At 34.9% G+C, this 20,000-nt stretch overlaps 1 protein-coding gene across 1 annotated transcript in view; it reads right to left on the reverse strand.

Moving 5' to 3' along the window:
• The window catches only part of LOC107733400 (leucine-rich repeat and fibronectin type III domain-containing protein 1), a 143,277-nt gene that overhangs the window by 96,435 nt on the left and 26,842 nt on the right, over positions 1 to 20,000 (reverse strand). The gene's annotated exons all lie outside the window — the stretch shown is intronic.

Below are 20,000 nucleotides of genomic sequence, written 5' to 3' on the forward strand. Positions count from 1 at the left end.
CTTAGACCCGCCCTGAGTGAGCTGTCATCAGTCCGCCATTGTTTCACCGCTGGAGCAGATGTAGACAAGAATGACTCCTAAGCGATTGAGGTGTTCTGTTGTTGGATGTAATAATGAACATAGCAGTCGTCATTTACTCCCGACATCTGAGCCGCTGAAGACGCAGTGGATTACGTTTGTTTGTAAAGGGAATGTGCTCCGGAGCTACCCAAATGCGTCTATGTTCGCACGAATCATTCGTGATCCAGCTTCACCTAAAGAAGAAGTGAGTATAATGTTTTGTAAAGAATCTTTGCAAATCGCCTTTCCTAATAATATGCTAGTTAGCAAGTTTCGCGGCTAAAGTAAACAGGACGGCTCGTCACCCCACAGAAGATGATGACCCCTTTAATTAATCTAGTGAATACTACTAGTCTCACGCAGCCAAGCCTTTAAGCCTGGACTATAGTCTGCCATGTATTTCAGCCAAGAAACATTCTGCAGTAATAGTTCCAGATGAATACTTACTGGACTGAAGCAGCTGGGCTTTACTTGATTCTCCATCAATAATTTTTTAGAGTCTCAAATCTGATCCTCAGGATCTTTTGAGGAGCGTTTGTTTCCAGAAGCTTTACTTTCACTGTTCCTCAGCGGAGGAATGATCTTCACAAGCCTCCAGAACATCTCACATCTTCTGAGGAGCCTTTATTTCTTCAGTTCTCACTCAGCACTGGATTATATGTTTGGATCATTTCAATCTCATCATATTATTGGAGATATAGAGCGACGACTGATATTTATATCGTTTTATATAAGTATCTGCCATACTGTTATTAAGATCTCATTGATTTACATTACAAGCATCAGAATTTCATCATATAAATATCAGCATCTGCAGCAAATTGCATATTTTTGCTCAGTTTGAGTCTCTGAATAAAATTGAGCTGTTTTTACTATATATTCTCATTATATCATAATATATGAGCCATAAAAGCCTGATGGATCAAATATGATAATCAACAGAAACAATGTTTTGTTAAATATTTTGTCTAAAGGATTAGTAAACTTCAATAAATTGATTTTTTCTGACTGTTATTTCATATGTTTCTACAGGGTTAAACACAAAACATTCAGTGGCACTTCAATCCAAAATTAGGTAAAAACTCAGAACAAATTATCTTGTTCTAAAAAAAGCTACTTATATTGCATTGAAAGCATGCATTTTATAAGTTCATGCATTCCCATGACCTTTGCATGGTTAGAGACATAATCTGTTGTAATGCAAGGAAATGCATTGCATTGATTGCATGAAGCAGATCAATCAGATTAGAGACTTATTTTGCATGTAATACACACGAGACGGTCAATGAAGAGCTCACTTGAGACAGAACAGCAGTACAGACGCACACAGAGAGAAAGACGCTCAAAGCTCTGCAGCTTCACCGTTTATCGGTGTTTACAAACACTGAACCACAATTAGCCGCCGTATTGTGTGCAAATTCCAACAGGTCGACGTTCCTCTGCATCTTCGACTGATCTAACGATTCAAAACCCGTCAGGTGCTGAGCAGAATTACAATGCCAGGGCGAAACCTGCCCGAACCGCTGAATTCATCAGGTTTGGCCGTGATTTGTTTTGACACAAATCTCTGGCGTGTAGGTGCATAATCACCACCTTGTTATCTTGCTGAAACAGATTGTTCTGCGTCTCTATGAAAATTGTCCTATAATCATCTCAGGAAATCTCTGACCGTGACAACAAAGGCAGGCTTTAGTTCTCCTCCATCATGCGAGCGAGTGCCGGTAGAGGCCGGCTGATAAGGCCGCGTTTAGCCGTCATGTTTGCTAAGGCTGTACTTGAATTAAAGCTCGGCCAGTAAACACATTTGTTCTGTGACACTTAAGGGACGTGTGTGATTTCTCAAGCTCTTTTCCATTAGAAGGTAATAAAAAAATAACCAACAGTCAATATTCGGTCGCATGATATCAATTAACATGCATTAAAGGCCTAGAGATCTGCCATTTATTGTGAGATAGGAGGATATTTGCTCAGACACCAGTGAGATGAAATGGAGAGGAGAACTCAATGTCTCAAACTGTTCTCAGAATTGCCACAATACCAAAAGTTACTTAATAGAGAAATCAAGTTTTTCTACCCCATACACCACATCAACAGTCACAAACCAGGCTAATATCAGTTTTATTTTCATTGATCCCTGATATACTATTCAGTTTTTTATAGCTCACTAAAACTAAAACCAGAACATTTTTGTTACTTGGAATAAAATGTTAACTGAAATAATAAATAAATTAAAATAAAAACTTATTTTAATTCAGCTAGTTTCCAAGGCAACATTTCTCATTATCATTTACTTTAACAGTATGTATTAAAATAACTAAAACAAAACTGAAATAACAATTAATACAAACAATATAGACATATTTAAAAGCAATGAAAACTAATAAAATGACTAACTTTAAAAACAACGAAAACGAATAAAATTACTAAAACTTGAACTAAAATTAACAAAATTATAAAAGTAAAATTTAATTCAACATTTTAACAAAAACTAGTATCTCGATACCTAAATAACACTGAAACTATTATAGTTTTTGTTAATGTTTTCAATTAGATTTTATTTTTTATATTTTCTGTTTTAATTTTTATTGTAAGGTTTTAGTCATGTTGTTATTTGTTTGTCATTTTTAATAGTTTTTTAAATTACTATTTAGTTTATTTATTAATTGTATTTATTAGTTTTAGTTTATTTGATTTGAGTTATTTTGGTACTCCATGTTAAACTAAACAAAAACAAGAAATTAATGTAGTTTTTTTTAAATATTTTATTTTATTTCAGTTACTATTATTTTATTTTGAGTAATGCATTTTTATTTTATTTTATTTATTCTATATTATTTTTATTAGTAGTTTAATGGTTTTAGTTTTAGTTAACTATAATAACCCTGGCTCAGATTTGAGTCTGCAATCAAAAGTCAAAGATTCTTCTTAAATCAAAATATCTAATCTTTTTTCTTTCTCTAAAGTCCTATTGCATGGCAGCAATTTACTAATTTGTGTCTATTTCTTAAAAGGAATTTAAAAGAAACATCTGATACTAAAACGAAACAAATTAACTGAATACTAAACGAGGTCTATGAAAAAGCAAAAACATTTTCCTTTGTGTCATTAAAAATGCTGTTTCGCTATCCTGCAGTTAATGTGTCAAAATTCACTTTTGATGATTAAATACACATTTCTTCATATCCGTTAATATGCACTTCTAGGAGAAGCCTTTAAAATAAGTGATGAATAATTTGTGGCTCTTTTAAGTGCCCGTCTGTGAATCGCCTTCTTTCCTTCCCTACAGAAGTATTGGTCCTCTCCATCAGACGGTCACATCCAGCAGATCTTCCTCTAAAGCAGCACGACTGGCCATGTGCAGATACTGCGTCAATTATTCTCGGTTTTCTCTACCCGACTCAATTTCTGCGGCCCGGTGTTAAAGTGACTGTTCGTCTGTAAGCCATAATTATCAAAATTTCAAGAAATAAAGGCTTGAAAATTTTCACTCTATGTGTAATGAATCTATATAATCTATGGGTTTCACTTTCTGAAATGAGTGACAAAAAATATTGACCTTTTTCATGATATTAAAATTTTTTGAGATGTACCTGTACATACACACTCCAATATATGAGCAATATGACACGAGTAGACCGAGTGGCGTAGGTAATCACAGCGTGCCGATATACAGCCACATCTCACGGCTACTCGTGTGATATTGCGTTTATACAACAGTTCGACGGCACAAGTGTGTAAATACATAAGAAAAACAACTACGGAGTGTCTTTACAAACCCTCTTTTGTGCAAAAATACTTCCTTCCGCCACAGATTCAAATCTCAGTTTGACAGTTTAACAGCTGAGCTCAAGATCCGGTACTAATTCAAGAACGTCACTTTAGAACTTTAGTAACGAAGAAACGTTGAGTTGCTACATTGAAAGCTTATTGTATCACTGAATTAAAAGCTCTTGACTGAGCGAGTGTGATTACCTGCATCTGATACAGCATTCATTCTTCAGCTCAATCTCATATTCACAATAAAACATGATTTTGAATGTCCGCTGAGGAAAGACATATCTTTGTCGTACTGTCCTTTCATCTGTTAAGGGTGATTTCTGATGACAGCGTTGCTCACTGCATTTGTTAACTGCGTCTTTCAAGCTGGAATCAAAAGTAAAAAGAACTTCCTTATTTACAACCCTGTTTCAGTCTCTTTCAATATAAAAGTCTTTAATGCGGACTCGTAAAACAGTCTCTTGTTGCCATCTAATGGAGGAATAATGTCACTAAATTCACCATCACGAACACACACACACACTGTTTCCCAATACTAAATACTACTATGAATATAAAGTATTATTTATTGAATAATAAACAACAACAACAGTCATCATAAAAGTTACTAGACAATTCAGTCAAAAGTACAAAGGCAGCGCTCTGATATACAGCATTGAAGTTACATAAAATATACGCTATACGATGAGATTTTGCCTTCAGCCAAAACTCTGGAACAAATAATAGATTAATGAGTTAAAAGAAATAAATAGTTTCATTAATCAAGGACGCATTAAATTGACACTTTAAAAACTTAAAAACATCTTTTAAACTATGCATTAGTTTATTAGTATATTAGTCATGATTTTTAAATATTTGTATATTTTTTTTATATTTTATATAATATAATAATATATATATTTAATCCTTTTTTTTATTTCCTTTGTATAAAATGTCAATTTCAAATTTCAAGAATTTTCTAATCTAACTTTATATTTATCAAGGATGCATTAAATTGATCAAAAGTGACAGTAAAGACATTTATAATGTTACAAAAGATTTCTATTTCAAATAAATGCTGTTCTTTTGAACTTTCTATTCATCTGTGAATCCTTAAAAATAAAATGTATGACAGTTTCCACAAAAATATTGTGCAGCACAATTGTTTTCAACATTGATAATAATCAGAAATGTTTATTGAGTAGAAAATCAGCATATTAGAATGATTTCTGAAGATCATGTGACACTGAAGACTGGAGTAATGATGCTGAAAATACAGCTGTGCATCACAGCAATAAATTACAGTTTAACAGATATTAATATTTACTGTATTTTTGATTTATTATCAAACCACATATTTGAAGTCTAAACAAGTACATTCTCGCATAAAAACTCTTAAAACTACATTCAGTGACACAAAAACAGTATTATTTTTAAATTTTAGTTGATTTGGGCATCCGCCATGACACTCGCTGTGAGAAACACGGGAAGGGCGTTGAAACAAACGGTGAAAGGGAGTTCCTGTAGCGATACCAGTACAATATCTCACGGTTCTCAACCAATAATAAATTACATTTTAACACACATTCACATAGAAAACAGCTATTTTAAATTGTTATATTTCACTTTTTTACCGTATTTTTGGTCAAATAAATGCAGCCTTGCAGAGCAGAAGAGACTCTTTCAAAAACATTAAAAAAATCGTACTAACCCCAAACTTAGCTCATAGCATATCCTGACATTACCGTAGAAACATGCTGACTTGAAACTCTAGAGGAGTCTACTGTGAATCAAATCTCCTGTGACCTTCACGCGAGGTGCATAATTTTGCATTACTGCTCATGCAATCTGTCCAAATCCGTGAAGCACGAGGTTTCATTTCAGCTAAGATCCTGCATTAGAAAGTCGAGTTCATATCTGGAACGCAATCACAGCACATTATGAGCTCAGAATCATTCACAATGATCACAATACAAGCCCTCTTTATTGCAAATACAGGGGGAAAAAATTGATTGTGTAGTTACCGAAACACATCTGAATATGAAAATATTAAACACTATATGATTTTGTTTCAGAAGTCGGCTTCATCACGGCTTCATTTGTCAACGTCTATTGAGATGGTTTATGAATAAAGTGAATTAAATCAAACGCAGCTCAAATCTGCTTAGAGAATTACATCTAAATTTGCATTATGAATCATGTATTTTGACCCCAGCAGTCTGTCTCCATGTTCTCCATCTCACGATAATAAGCCTCCTCGCCGCAGCCCAGAATTGTCGGTGTTTCTAAATGTCTTATTACATGAAACACAAAAATATTTTTAAAAACCTCGTTCCAGAGCCGCCTGTAACCACTTCCATCCTTTATAGTTCTGCATAATAACCGTGGCGAGGAAAAGGAAAGATTGAACTCTATAGATCTCCCGCCGAGCGCTGATTGCCAGAACGTGCTGATGCAGAACAGGTTTGGTGTTTTATACGGCGACGTTACAGAATCAGCTAAACTGAGACCAGCTAAACACGGTTATTTCACGAAGGAAGGAAACATTCGCTCTCTGAAATGTTGACCTTTTGTAACTGTTTGATAAATGTTTCTATAAAGCAACATTTAAAAAACAGAAAACAGAATATTTAATCACCTACCACATGATAATTATCTTCTTTAGTAAGTTGTTTTTAAAACACTTCTCTGACAGGAAACGCAAAACTAATTTGCAATTATGTTACAGACTTTTTCTAAAATGTCCAGCTTCTCAGATTCTCCTTAGAAAAAGATCACTGTAATCTACTATAAAGGAAGCAAAATCATAAACAATACACCCCGGATATTTCTCCAAGACAGCAATGAGATGAAATGGAGGACAAATGGAGACTTAAATCTCCAGATGTTTCTCCTGAGAAAAACACCTTAATAAACTCAGTCTCCAGAAGGCATTTAACGGAATAGTTCACCAAAAAATTTAAATTTCCTGATAAAGTGCTTACTCTCTGGCCATCCAAAATATACAGAAGATGAGATGTTTCTTCATCAGATTTGTAGAAATGTAGCATTGCATCAGTGTCTCAGCAATGGATGCTCTGCAGTGAATGGGTGCCGTCAGAATGAGAGTCCAAACAGCTGATAAAAACATCACAATAATCCACAAGTAATCCACACCACTCCAGTCCATCAGTTAACATCTGGAGAAGACAAAAGCTGAGACAAATCCAGCATTAAAGTGTTTTTAACTAAAATAGTCCATAATCCATAATAACTCTTCCTCCAGTGAAAAATTGCATCTGCTGTTGTCTCTCACATCAAAATCCAGACACATATTTGTTTAGAGCTGTTTAAACAGTGCTTGATCTGCGCAGATTTCTCTCCTGATTCAGACCAGAACACTTTTTCAGTGTTATTATGGATCATAGACTCATATTTGAGTTAAAAACGTCTTAATGCTGGATTTGTTTCAGCTTTTGTCTTCTCCAGATGTGATCTGATGGACTGGAGTGGTGTGGATTACTTGTGGATTATTGTGTTTAATTTTGTTGATTGAATGGTTCATTTCTAAAATATGTATATGTGGCAAAGCTGAAAAAAAAAAAACATTGTTGAGGCAGTGATCAACCCAAAACATAGGACTCCACATTGCTGAGACACTGATGCAATGCTACATTTCTACAAAACTGATGAAGAAACAAACTCATCTACATCCTGGATTGCCTGAGGGTGAGCACATTTTCAGCAGATTTTCATTTTTGGCTGAACTATTCCTTTAAAAACCAATGCAATGAAAAAGCAATGTCTGAGAAATTATTCTGTATGTAAACACTCGTCAGGCGTGTAGCAGCGAGGGACAGGCGTGTTGTACGTGTTGACGTGTCGGAGCAGGGTGAACTGTTTCCTCCAGATGGGAGATTTACCGCCGCTGATGAGGGTCACGCAGGGGTCAAGGAGCATTTCTGCAGCTGCGGGAACGTGTGCGTTTGTGTACATTAGTTGCGTGTGAGTGCGGTTGGGTTTGTCTTCACAGTGCTAATGAAGTACAAAAACAGAAATAAGTATCTAGGAGATGACTCAGATTAGCAGGCTAATGGAATGAATCGGATACGTGATTAATGCCTCTAATTAGAGTGATGTCAGTACAGACGGCTGAAACTTTGCCTCTTCCCGCAGATCTTCCTCTCGCAGGTTTGTATCAGTCTGCAGGGAAACAAGTGAATGTTTGCAGAGTACCAGGCAACGAACACTGACAAGGAAGATCTTGCTAAACAACAAAAACCACCTGCAATCCAGCTTAAAGGGATCGTTCACCCAAAAAGAATCATTCTGTCATCATTTAATCACCCACGTTTGCTTCCAAACATGAAACACAAAAGAAGAAATTTTGAAAAATGTCCATAAAATTCAAAATGTCAAAAATACTTCTGTTCTTGTTTTTTTTGTTTGTTTGTTTGTTTTTTGTCAATGGAGTTTGTTTGTTTTTAGTCAATGGAGCCCAATGGTGAACCAGTGTTATTTTAGAATCATTGTGATACTATTATAGTTTTATTAATATTTTGAATTAGCTTTTGTATTTATTAATATTTTCATGTCAATTTTTGTTTAAGTTTTAGTAATTTTGTCATTTTTTTATATATCTATATATAATTTTTTATATTTTTTATTTCAGTTAATTTTTATTTCAAGTTAAGATAAATTTAAATAAAAAATGTTGCCTTGGCAACAGATTATATATATATATATATATATATATTCTTTTACTTTATTTCCATTAATGTTTGTTTTATTAAGTAACATTTTTTTTAAGGTTTTAATTTTAGTTTCAGTTTTAGTTAACTATAATAACACTGGAGTGAACTATCCATTTAAGATGAGATTTGTGCATTAAAAATAGTTTTTTTGTTGATTAAAATAAAGCTGAAATTAAATAATTTAATAGATTAAATATTAGTTGAAAAACTTAAAACAAACAAAAAAATATAAATTAAGTTTAAGCTGAGGTACTAAAATTACTAAAACTGAAACTAAAATAAATTGAAATATAAATAAAAAATGTAAACAAAAATTAAAATAAAAACTGAATGACAAAAATAAATATGACAAACAACCAAATCCCTAAAAATGTTACTAAAAGTGAAAATAGCAAATATAAGAAAAGCTAATTCCAAACATTAATATTATATGAATAATAATGAAATACCACTTAATTAGTGTCATTCTTTTCAAAGCAAACACACTTTCTTCAAATGCAAATGAGGCATATTATGACTGTGACTTAAATAGTCGATGCTATTCACCTGATGCAATTAATGTTGTGGTATTAAACAGAAAAAAAAATCTGTAAAATACATGCAAACAAGAAGAGATACATCACATCCGGATAAGAAACATCCTATTTCAAAATGACCTCAATGCACAAAGTAAACTATGTTTGTCGTCCTGTGTTAGTGGGCGAATTTGACCAGAAAACCAGAGCTTACGGCAACAGTCAAAGGTCTGAGACACGAGACTATAACTCAAACCCAGCCAGAGCACAAATACAGACACACAGTTTGTGAAACAAGTCCAGAGGACATTACCCAGCATGCCCTGGGCTTTCATACAGTATCAAATAGAGTACATATGTGGAGAAACCACACAATTTCAAGCCCAAACTAATCAGCGGCCCGACATTCATCACAGTCACTGTACCAGACAGATGTTTGCCGTCAGCTTCACGACATTTAGAAAACAATACGGATTAGTCTGACGTACCTAAACATCCCAAACCTCACCAGCGGTCTCAGCAGACGTGCCAAGTCCAGTTTTGGGTTGCTCTGTCCAGGTTTACAAACACACACCGACAGCTCAATGAGCAGCTGGATCGCTGACGGTCGAACGGCTCCAAACCGACTGACGTAAAGCGTCTTGATCGCATGCTAGAGAAGAAATGATGGCGAGGGGCAACGAGGGCAAAGGTCAAACGCTGAGTGAATGGCTGCACATCACACAGTGACCTCAAGCGTTCAATAATCCTTCCTACATAAAACGATGAACATGAACATGCTATACTAGTGCACTACTGTAAATATGAGCATTTTTATTTTTATAATAGTACTATTATTTTCTATCGACGATCTTGCACTGCGTCTGTTTATAGGAATAAAATGGACTGATATGTACAGATCTGATTTGTAGTCACACACCTAAACGAGATCTTGTTCATCAAGTCAACGAGACCCAGAGGAAAACAGCATTGCTCAGCTTTTTCATGGAGACATAAACAAGTTCTCACCAGTGTTATTTTAATACCGAGATACTATTATAGCTTTAAGTTTGAATTAGTTTTTGTTTTCATTTTTCTTTACTATTTTGTTGTATGTTTTTGTCAGTGTTGGGAAAACATATTACAAGTTACGCAAATTATGTAATCAGATTACTTTTTTTAAAGTAACGCATTACTTTTGAATATCTGTTACTTTTTCTTATTCCCCCTTTCCAATTTGTTTTCCCATTTATTCACTGACAGCTCGCAGAGGCACTTCCTTCAGCCTGAGGCTCATTCATTTCACTTTTGGTGTGAAAGGGCCTTTACAGCTGCCAAAAATATAACTTTGGGGGGTTTTTTGTTATTAAAAACAAATAAGCAAGCCCAGCCCAGGTGACAAAAAGTAACACAAAAGTAACATAATGCATTACTCGTGTTACTTAGTATGGAGTAACACAATATTGTAATGCATTACTTGCATCATTGCATCATTTACACTTGTGGCACCAGAAAACAGATGAAAAATCCAACAGACAGACATTGAAGGAGAAACCAGAGTCATAGAGATCAGAACATCATGAAACCACCTAGAAACGGCCAAGCCCAGAGGAAAAATGTATCGCTCAGTGGTTGCTCTTCCTAAGCTCAGGAGACTTAGATGAGATTCTCATATGTGACCCTGGAGCACAAAAGCAGTCTTAAGTCGCTGGGGTATATTTGTAGCAATAGCCAACAATACATTGTATGGGTCAAAATTATAGATTTTTCTTTTAATCCAAAAATCATTAGTATATTAAGTAAAGATTATGTTCCATGAAGATATTTTGTAACTTTCCTACCGTAAATATATCAAAACTTAATTTTTGATTAGTAATATGCATTGCTAAGGACTTCATTTGGACAACTTTAAAGATGATTTTCTCAATATTTAGATTTTTTTTTGCACCCTCAGATTCCAGATTTTCAAATAGTTGTATCTCAGCCAAATATTGTCCTCTCCTAACAAACCATACATCAATGGAAAGCTATTTCTTCAGCTTTCAGATGATGTACAAATCTCAATTTTGAAAAATTGACACATAAGACTGGTTTTGTGGTACAGGGTCACATTACATATATCTCTCATTTTAGTATCAACAGCATTTCAGATGTTTCTCCTAAAATTCCTTTGGAGAAATAGAAGTAGGCACAAAATAGACTTGAGAGAGAAAAAAAGTGTCAAGGTAGAAGAAACATAGAATATCTCTTTATTGTCTTGCTGCAATCTCTATCGAGACTCCATTATAGGAATGTTTTATTGCTCAGAGTTTGCTCTTTCTAACCTCAGGAGACTTAGTTGTGATTCTCATGTATCTCTCATTTTAGTATCAACAGTGTCTCAGATGTTTCTCCTAAAATTCCTTACACAACTGAGACATGAGAAATATCTGAGAGAATAGAGTCCAAAATGAGAATGGACTGTGAGAAACATAGAATATCTCTTTATTGTCTTGCTGTAATCTCTTTCAAGACCCCATTATAAAAATGTTTTACAGGTTGCTCTTTCTTGATTACAAATCGGGTTTTTTTTACCTTTAATCATTAGGACAGTAGGAGAAGAGACAGGAAACGATTGGACAGGTGAGAAGGGAACAGGAGCAGGAAAGTACCTTTAGTACCTTTAGACCACCAGAGTTTTTAGTTTAGGAGAAAAACCTGAGCACAGCGTGTGATGTTGTTGAGATCTCTTCTAAAGCTTTAAAGGAGACAAATGTGAGAGTGTTAAGTTTGAGAAGCAGGAGACTCAAGCAAAAGTCTCCATTCAATCTTAAAATAACCTAATTTCTGTTTAGGAGAAATATTTGAGAACACCCTAGCAATGCCTTGGCAACCACCCATACCACTGTAGCATCATAGTAGTGAGTTATTGTTTCTTAATTGCCAATGGCAGTGTTAATCGATGCACTGTTTATTCTATACTTCTCTTTCTATTATTAGTTGAGCCCTGACTGGAACTAACTCTCGCCTTCTTCTGTTTATTCACATTAATTTCCCTCTGGACTGCTGAAGCCCTGGCTCCGGACTCCAGAAACTGGCCAAACTTTCAAAGCAGTTCTGTATGTGCATGTAAATGTTTTCAAACCAAAGTGTGATTATCCATCAACACTTATTTCCCCGTGAAACTCTGTGTGTGTCGCCTGTATTTTGAGGTGTTTTATAACTCATAAGTCCAGTCCAGCAAGCAGCAGAACCATCTGTTCGGTCCTCTCAGCTGGATGAATCTATAATCAGTGTATGGTGAGGTTCGTTGTTAACTGAGCCATCGAATGTGCCAGGAAGTGACATCATCATCATCATCATCATCATAGAGCACACTGGTTTCACCGGCGTCCGTATGTAGGAGGTTATCGGAGGTCAGCGAGCATCTCCTGAATATGATACAAGTTTATATTTGCAGATCTATACAAATATTCAGTTGCTTCATTTTTGGTAATCTGTGTGGTCGTCACTGATCTCTAAATCCTTTTGTAGGAAAGAAAAATCTCATGCATTTTCTATAAAACCTCAACTGTTTCTCCAAGACAGCAGTGACTTCTGCAGTGAAGTCTCAGATGTTTCTCTTGAGAAAAACACCCTAACTGTCTCATATGTGTTTTTATTAGAGATTTGATACTGACTCTTTACAATAAGGTTTCATTAGTTAACATTAGTTAGTGCATTAACTAACAATAGGCAATACGTTTGTAACTGTATTTAATAATCTTTGTTAATGTCAGTTAATAAAAGTGCAACTGGTCATTGTTAGTTCATATTAGCTTAACTTTTGATTTTAATAATGTGTTAGTAAATATTGAAATGAACATTAACTAAGATTAAGTTCATGTTAAGTTCATGTTTCAAATTTTTATTATTGTTTATTTTTTGAGACAAAGTTGATACTTCAAGGAAACATGAGAACTAGGGATATTACACTAAAACCATTTTATATATATATATATATATATATATATATATATATACTTGGAATCCAATCAATTTTAACTTAAATAAAATAAAATAGTAACAAAAAATTACCTTATTTTATTTCAGCTAGTTGACAAGGCAACATTTCTCATTTTCATTAAGTTTAATAAAAAATTGATAAATAATGAAAATTTAAATTTAAAAATTCAGTACAGACATTAAAAATGTAAAAATAAAACTATAATAGCATCTTAACGATACTAAAATAACACTTTAAATAAAACACTTAAAAAAAATAGCAATAAGTATTTCAGTTTTCTACTTCAAACTTTAATGTTTAATTCAGTGCATTACTTGCCATTTCTTTGTAATTATTTGTGCAAGTTCTGAGTGAAAAAGAAATCTAAGTAAATCCTAGTGCTGGGCGGTATACCGGTTCATACCGAATACTGGTGTTTATTTTTGTTATGATATGAATTTTGAAAATACCGCAATACCAGTGTATGTCACTTAAACAACGTTGGGAACGCGACACTGTTTGAAAGGGTCTCTTTTCACTTGAAACCGGTATAATTTTGAAAAATACCGTGATATAAATTTTTGATTATACCGCCCAGCACTAGTAAATCCAACATTTCAATCCATTTTTCTGCGTAAAACTCCTGTGAACTGACTTTATATTTCACTTATCTATTAGACAAGTAACTCATATTTAAGACTGATGTAAGTGTGTGTGAATTTTCTCAGATAAGTGTGTAAGAGGAGATGATACATGATTTATTTGATCTTTAACCTCAGACACTACTGATATGTAACGGAAACTCCTGCACTCTTTTACTGTAACTGCATGTGTTGTATTTCAAGAGCATGCACAGAATCTAAATCAGGGGTTTCTCTCTCACACACACTGAACACTCAAAACGCTCCTGAAATCCGGCTGTAAGCCTTTGTTTTCTGTGCGTGTTTGCGGTTTTGGAGATAAAAGCTTTACCCTGTCTGCGGCGCCGGATGCCGGTCGTCAAGAGTTCATTCTGAGCGAAAGATCGCGCTCTGAGCTGAGGGGATTTGGCTTGATGCAGTGCCTGATGGGAGGGACTGCCCCACTTTCAGGCAAAGCCTCATGGGAAACCGTACGCCGGGCTTCCGCTGTCAACGGTAAACACAATCCAACCCGGCCACACTGTTGCCATGGTAACAGGCCCGGTTCTGCGGTTTCTCCTGCATGCGTTCGTATCAGAATACGGCTTGTGTTCTTATCCCAGAAACAACATACAGAACCAATCAAACAACAAGAGGAGTGTGAGAAAGCAGAGCGGATTTACGCTCTTCACAGTCGACGAATGGAACGATGCGCTCAAGTACGACTCGTAGAGAGAAACACACGGTGAAGAACGCAGAGTAATCCATCGACAACTCAGATGTAATCATGTTAGCTGGCCTCACGCGGAGGCTTCATCTCTACAGTAATGCGTCAATAAAACGCACCACGGTGACTCAGTGTTCCCAAACCACTGCCATTTCCCCCAGAGCACACAAGACCAAGCTAATTTAATCTAGCATAACCAACCAGAAAATTTAAATCTGCCATCTTTGGTCACGGGCACTCAGTTTTGCAGCCCGATTGGCTCTCGAACGCATATAGTAACTGTCCTGAGCTCCATTTCATGTAGTGCTGGGCGGTATGACCAAAAATGTATATCACGGTATTTTTCAAAATTATACCGGTTTCACGTTACATGATGGTATTTTTTTTTCATGCATTTAAGCTTAATTAAAATGTACTAAAACTATAATAAAAATAAATGAAAGCTAAATAGAAACAATAAAAAATAATAAAAGCGACAAAAGCACTTGTTATATTTAACTAAAACCATTAAAATAAAAAAATAACCAAAAAACAAACAGACAAACACGTAAGTAAATAATAAAAAAAAAAAAAATAAAAATTAGACATGTTGCTTTGGCAACTGACTGAAAAAAAAGGAAAAAAGGAACTAAAATTCCTAAAACTAAAATAAAAAAAAGAAAGCTAAATAGAAATATTTAAAAAATATATATAAATGACAAAAGCACATAACGAAATTACTGAAATTCAAATAAACTAATGATATAAAAATAAAAGCTAATTCAAAATGTTAATAAATACTACATCGGTATATAAATAATACTAATATAACACTGAATATTACAATGAATATTATTACAAGAATTTATTTTTTAAATAAAAAATAAAAAAATAAAAATAAAGCTATTTCAAAACAATAATAAATACTATAAAGGTATATAAATAACACTAAAATAACACTGACCAGGAGAACTAAACCTGATTTGGCGTCTCAGAGGGAAGCGCAGGATAACAAACACTGAACGTCAGAGATGTGAGGAGCGAAAGACCAGGTGATCTGTTTAATGAAAAGGTCATGACAGACAAAGATCGAGCACTTCATCAGCTCTCTTTAAGCTCTTTTCTTACATGTTACAAATTGATAAGTTAGAAAGCTGCTCCATTACACTTGCCTAAAGAAAATCAATTTCACAAACAGATTCAAAGGTGGTGTGAGCAGCGGCACCGCCGTCGATCCTTCAACACGCCGAGGTGCAGATTAACTTCACTTTATAAACCATCACTGATGAAGAAGCGCCGCGATCCTCTCTGACCCTTAAATAAATCAATCCGCACAGAGACGTTCGGAGCAGCTCTGTCTGTGTTCGCTTTATTTCATCTGCGGCAGGGAACGTGAAAAGACACGCAAGCAGAGATGAAGAAACTCAAATAAAAGTATATGTGAAGCACTATAATTCAGCCTGTTCACACTCGATGAGCTTGTTTTTTTAAATAATGTTCTGCCATATTCTCATTATCAGATCCCAAATCAATCATTTTGCCACAGGAACATGATCTCATGGGTATTTGCACATAAAGCATAATCCATGTATTTGATTTCAAGTTACCGCAACAGACACAACATCAACACATGAAGCTTCTACAACAAATGTTCACGAATCCTGTCTTTTTGGCCTCTGGATATGTATATTTATATATAAAACTTATTAATATAAATTTAACTTATTAGTACTTTATTTAAATATCTTCTAACCTGGAAATTATGTGCACTATTGGTCAAAAGTTTGGAATAATTGCATTTTTGCTCCCTAAGGTGGAATTAATTTGATCAAAAATACATAAAAAACATAGTGAAATATTATTACAATGTAAAACAGCTGTTTTCTATCTGAATATCTGTTAAACTGTAATATATTTCTGTGATCAAAGCTGTATTTTCAGCATCATTACTCCAGTCTTCAGTGTCACATGATCTTCAGAAATCATTCTAATATGCTGATTTGCTGCTCAAGAAACATTTCTGATTATTATCAATAATTATATTATTGTCAAAAGTTTTGGGTAAGATGACAAAACATTTCTTAGTTAATAGTTTATTCATCAAGAATGCATTAAATTGATCAAAAGTGACAGTAAAGACATTTCTAATGTTACAAAATATTTCTATTTCAAATAAATGCTGTTCGTTTGAACTTTCTATTCATCTGTGAATCCTGAAAAATATAATGTATCACAGTTTCCACAAAAATATTGTGCAGCACAACTGTGTTCAACATTGATAATAATCAGAAATGTTTCTTGAGCATTTGGTTTTGAGACTTTAGTCTTTGCAACTTCAGGGATCTTATCTATGCACAATCAGCTTGTAACACTCCAAAGAGAAAGGAAAACTGGAAATCGCATCATATGACCCCTTTAAACGAGTCCTCTATCAATAATATTGCTTTCTCCAGTAAAAAAGTAGTCTCATCTGGATCAGGAGAGAAATATGCACTGGTCAAGCACAGCTTACAAGCCAAAACAGTTCTACACAAATATGTGGGTGGATTTTGATGTGAGAGGACAACAGGAGATGGACTTTTTCACCGGTGGAAGTGTTATGGATTGTGGACCCTTATTTTGGCCACAATGTTTTAAGGAGGAAATGTCTTGATGGATTTGTTTCTTAGAAAACACACAGCTTTTCACTTCTCAAGATGTTAACTGATGGACTGGAGTGCTGAGGATTACTCGTGGATTATTGTGATGTTTTTATCAGCTGTTTGGACTCTCATTCTGACGGCACCCATTCACTGCAGAGGGTGAGACAGTGATGTAATGCTACATTTCTCCAAATCTGATGAAGAAACGAACTTATCATCTTGGATGACCTGAGGGTGAGTAAATGTTCAGCAAATGTTTATTTTTGGGTGATCTATTCCTTTAAAGATGACTTAAATGGTGTATTCTAAGAAAAACCAGTTGTCTTCAGTTTCTCAGAAGAAACAAAAACGAGTATCTAAGCGGTAGTTTATGGCTCTTGACTGGCACACTGCACCCGACCGCCCCTCATTCATTTGATTTGCCCATGCTGCAAAACCAGCACTAGCCTAGCGCTGTGCGAGCGCGAATGTCATCCACTTTACAGGGATCACTAGAACTGCACTGTAGAAGTCCTCCTAGTATCGAAATGTCTCTATTTCTTTGGTTGTGGTTCTCTGCCTTCTGTTCCTGTACTAGGCTGTAATGCATGACCATGTTTATTATTTTCCTCTTGATTTTGATTGTTTCTTTGTTTTGGAACATTGAACAGCAAACTCCAATGTATCTTTGTGTAGACATGTCCTGCTGTACTGACGTGTTGTAGCATACACATCTACCCATTGGATGCTGCTTCTGTTATGTTAACTTTATGGAGCATGGTTGGGCCTTGCCTTCGCTCTTTATTTGCATGGAATTATTATTATTATTATGATCACACAATTCCACTCATACTAATATTTTCCAATAAAGACTGTAGATTTTCCCCTAACCCTCAGTGTGCTCTCTGCTGATTTCCATGCGTCGTTCCCTCAAACCCCTCCCTCGAGTCATCACTCAGCTCCTCCCACTTGCCAGAGTGAATCATGGGAAATGTGCACTCACAAATATGGAGACAGTAGCCTCTTCAAGTCTCACACATCCCATCTGCATCTCACTATCTGACCTCCTGCATTAGTGTATCTCCGCTTCGTTCTCATTGTTTTGTCTGGAGTGAAAATCAATGCGTAAAGTCAACTTGAAGTCAGAAATTATTGAATTTACGTCCTTAATATGCATCATTTTGTTGGAATTCAGAATCCATCTCCTCTCCAATCATTTTGGTCAACTTTTGACACAAAAACAAATCCTGTGTTTTGTTTTTTTGTATTGAATGTCCATATGTTGCATTTGGAAATGCATTACCGTTCAAAAGTTTGGGGTCAGTAACTTTTTTTTTTTTTAATAAATTAATACTTTTATTCAGCAATAATGCATTCACTTGATCAAAAGTGATGGTAAAGAAATTTTTAGAAGATTTTTATTTCAAATAAATGCTGTTCTTTTGAACTTTCTATTCATCTGTGAATCCTGAAAAATAAAATGCATCACAGTTTCCACAAAAATATTGTGCAGCACAACTGTGTTCAACATTGATAATAATCAGAAATGTTTCTTGAGCAGCAAATCAGCATATTAGAATGATTTCTGAAGATCATGTGACACTGAAGACTGGAGTAATGATGCTGAAAATACAGCTTTGATCACAGAAATAAATTACATTTTAACAGATATTCACATAGAAAACAGTTTGAAATTACAATAATATTTCACTATTTTATTTCTGATCAAATAAATGCAGCCTTAATGTCTTTTTCAAAAACATTACAAAATTATAAATATCCTAAAACAGAAAACATTAACATGCATTCTCTGAGTGTGTGAACAAATGTTTCATGCTTGTTTATTTCTTGCTCTTCTTGTGAGTGCATGAACGCAGCGCTGCTAAGAGCTTTCGGGAGGCTCAGGGAACGGCTGCATTTTCTTAGACGGAGCATTTCCATCTCATGAAGAGCTAAAAAGGGTCTTGAGTGATTTGACTGAAAGCATTCGGATACAGTGAGGGAAAAGAGTCACACAGCACTGCGTGTTTGTGTTTGTGTGTGTGAGTGAGAGTGTGTGCGTTTCCCGACTTGAGTGGCATTTATCACTACATTCATGATAAATTAGCTAATTTACCGCCAAATTCCTATTAACTCCTTCCTCGCCAAACACGGAATTTTCCGGGTTTCCGCGTTCTCGCTGTTATACTTTCGGGGCGCTATTACGCATCTCCTGAATGAGTCTAGAATATGCCGATCAAAAACACATGCGAGGAAGACGCAGAAACGAGCGATCTCCTATGTATGCATATGCATATGGAAAACAATGCGATCATCAACAATAAACAGAATATAAATGAAAACTGCCTAATGTTACCGAGTGAAATGTTGATCCAGGAAGTGGCAAAGGACTGTGAAGCTTTGGGGTGTTGATGGAAGCGATCTACTGCATCTTTGCTTTGATCATCCTACTGAATATGATCCAGATGTAGTATTTGATAAAAATGTGATTTTCTCTGCTTTTTGCTCAAAATGTTGCTTTTTTTTTATTTTTTTATAAAACTTACCTACATTCAAGTGTTGATAAAAAAAATGCTTGAAGCTAGAATAAAACAGATTATTTAATTTTTTTTAAAAGAAGAGGTTCTTTTCTTTATTTGTCTGTTCTTTATTTTGATGTATTGCATGTTCAGATATTCATAAAACAAAATATTCTGGGAGCCATGACATTTCAGTGAAAATCATCAAAAATGCTGGCGGTGGCTGGCAACTTAAAAAAAAAATGCTAGCAGGGAAAGAGTTAATGTAAATTAATGTATTAATGTATTTACTAAGTAATAGAAAAATATACACACTACTGGTCAAAAGTTTGGAATTATTAAGTTTTTTTTATGTTTTTGACTCACTTCTGCTCACCAAAGCTGCATTTATTCAATCAAAAACACAATAAACATAGTAATATATATATATATATATATATACAGTATATATAAATCACTTTAACAGACTTTTAAATGAACTGTTCCCTGCTGGTGGAGTGACCAGCCCAACTCAATCCCAGCAGCTG

The sequence above is a fragment of the Sinocyclocheilus rhinocerous genome, unplaced genomic scaffold, assembly GCF_001515625.1.
Source record: "Sinocyclocheilus rhinocerous isolate Xijiao unplaced genomic scaffold, SAMN03320098_v1.1 scaffold910, whole genome shotgun sequence".
Classification (NCBI taxonomy): Eukaryota; Metazoa; Chordata; class Actinopteri; order Cypriniformes; family Cyprinidae; genus Sinocyclocheilus; species Sinocyclocheilus rhinocerous.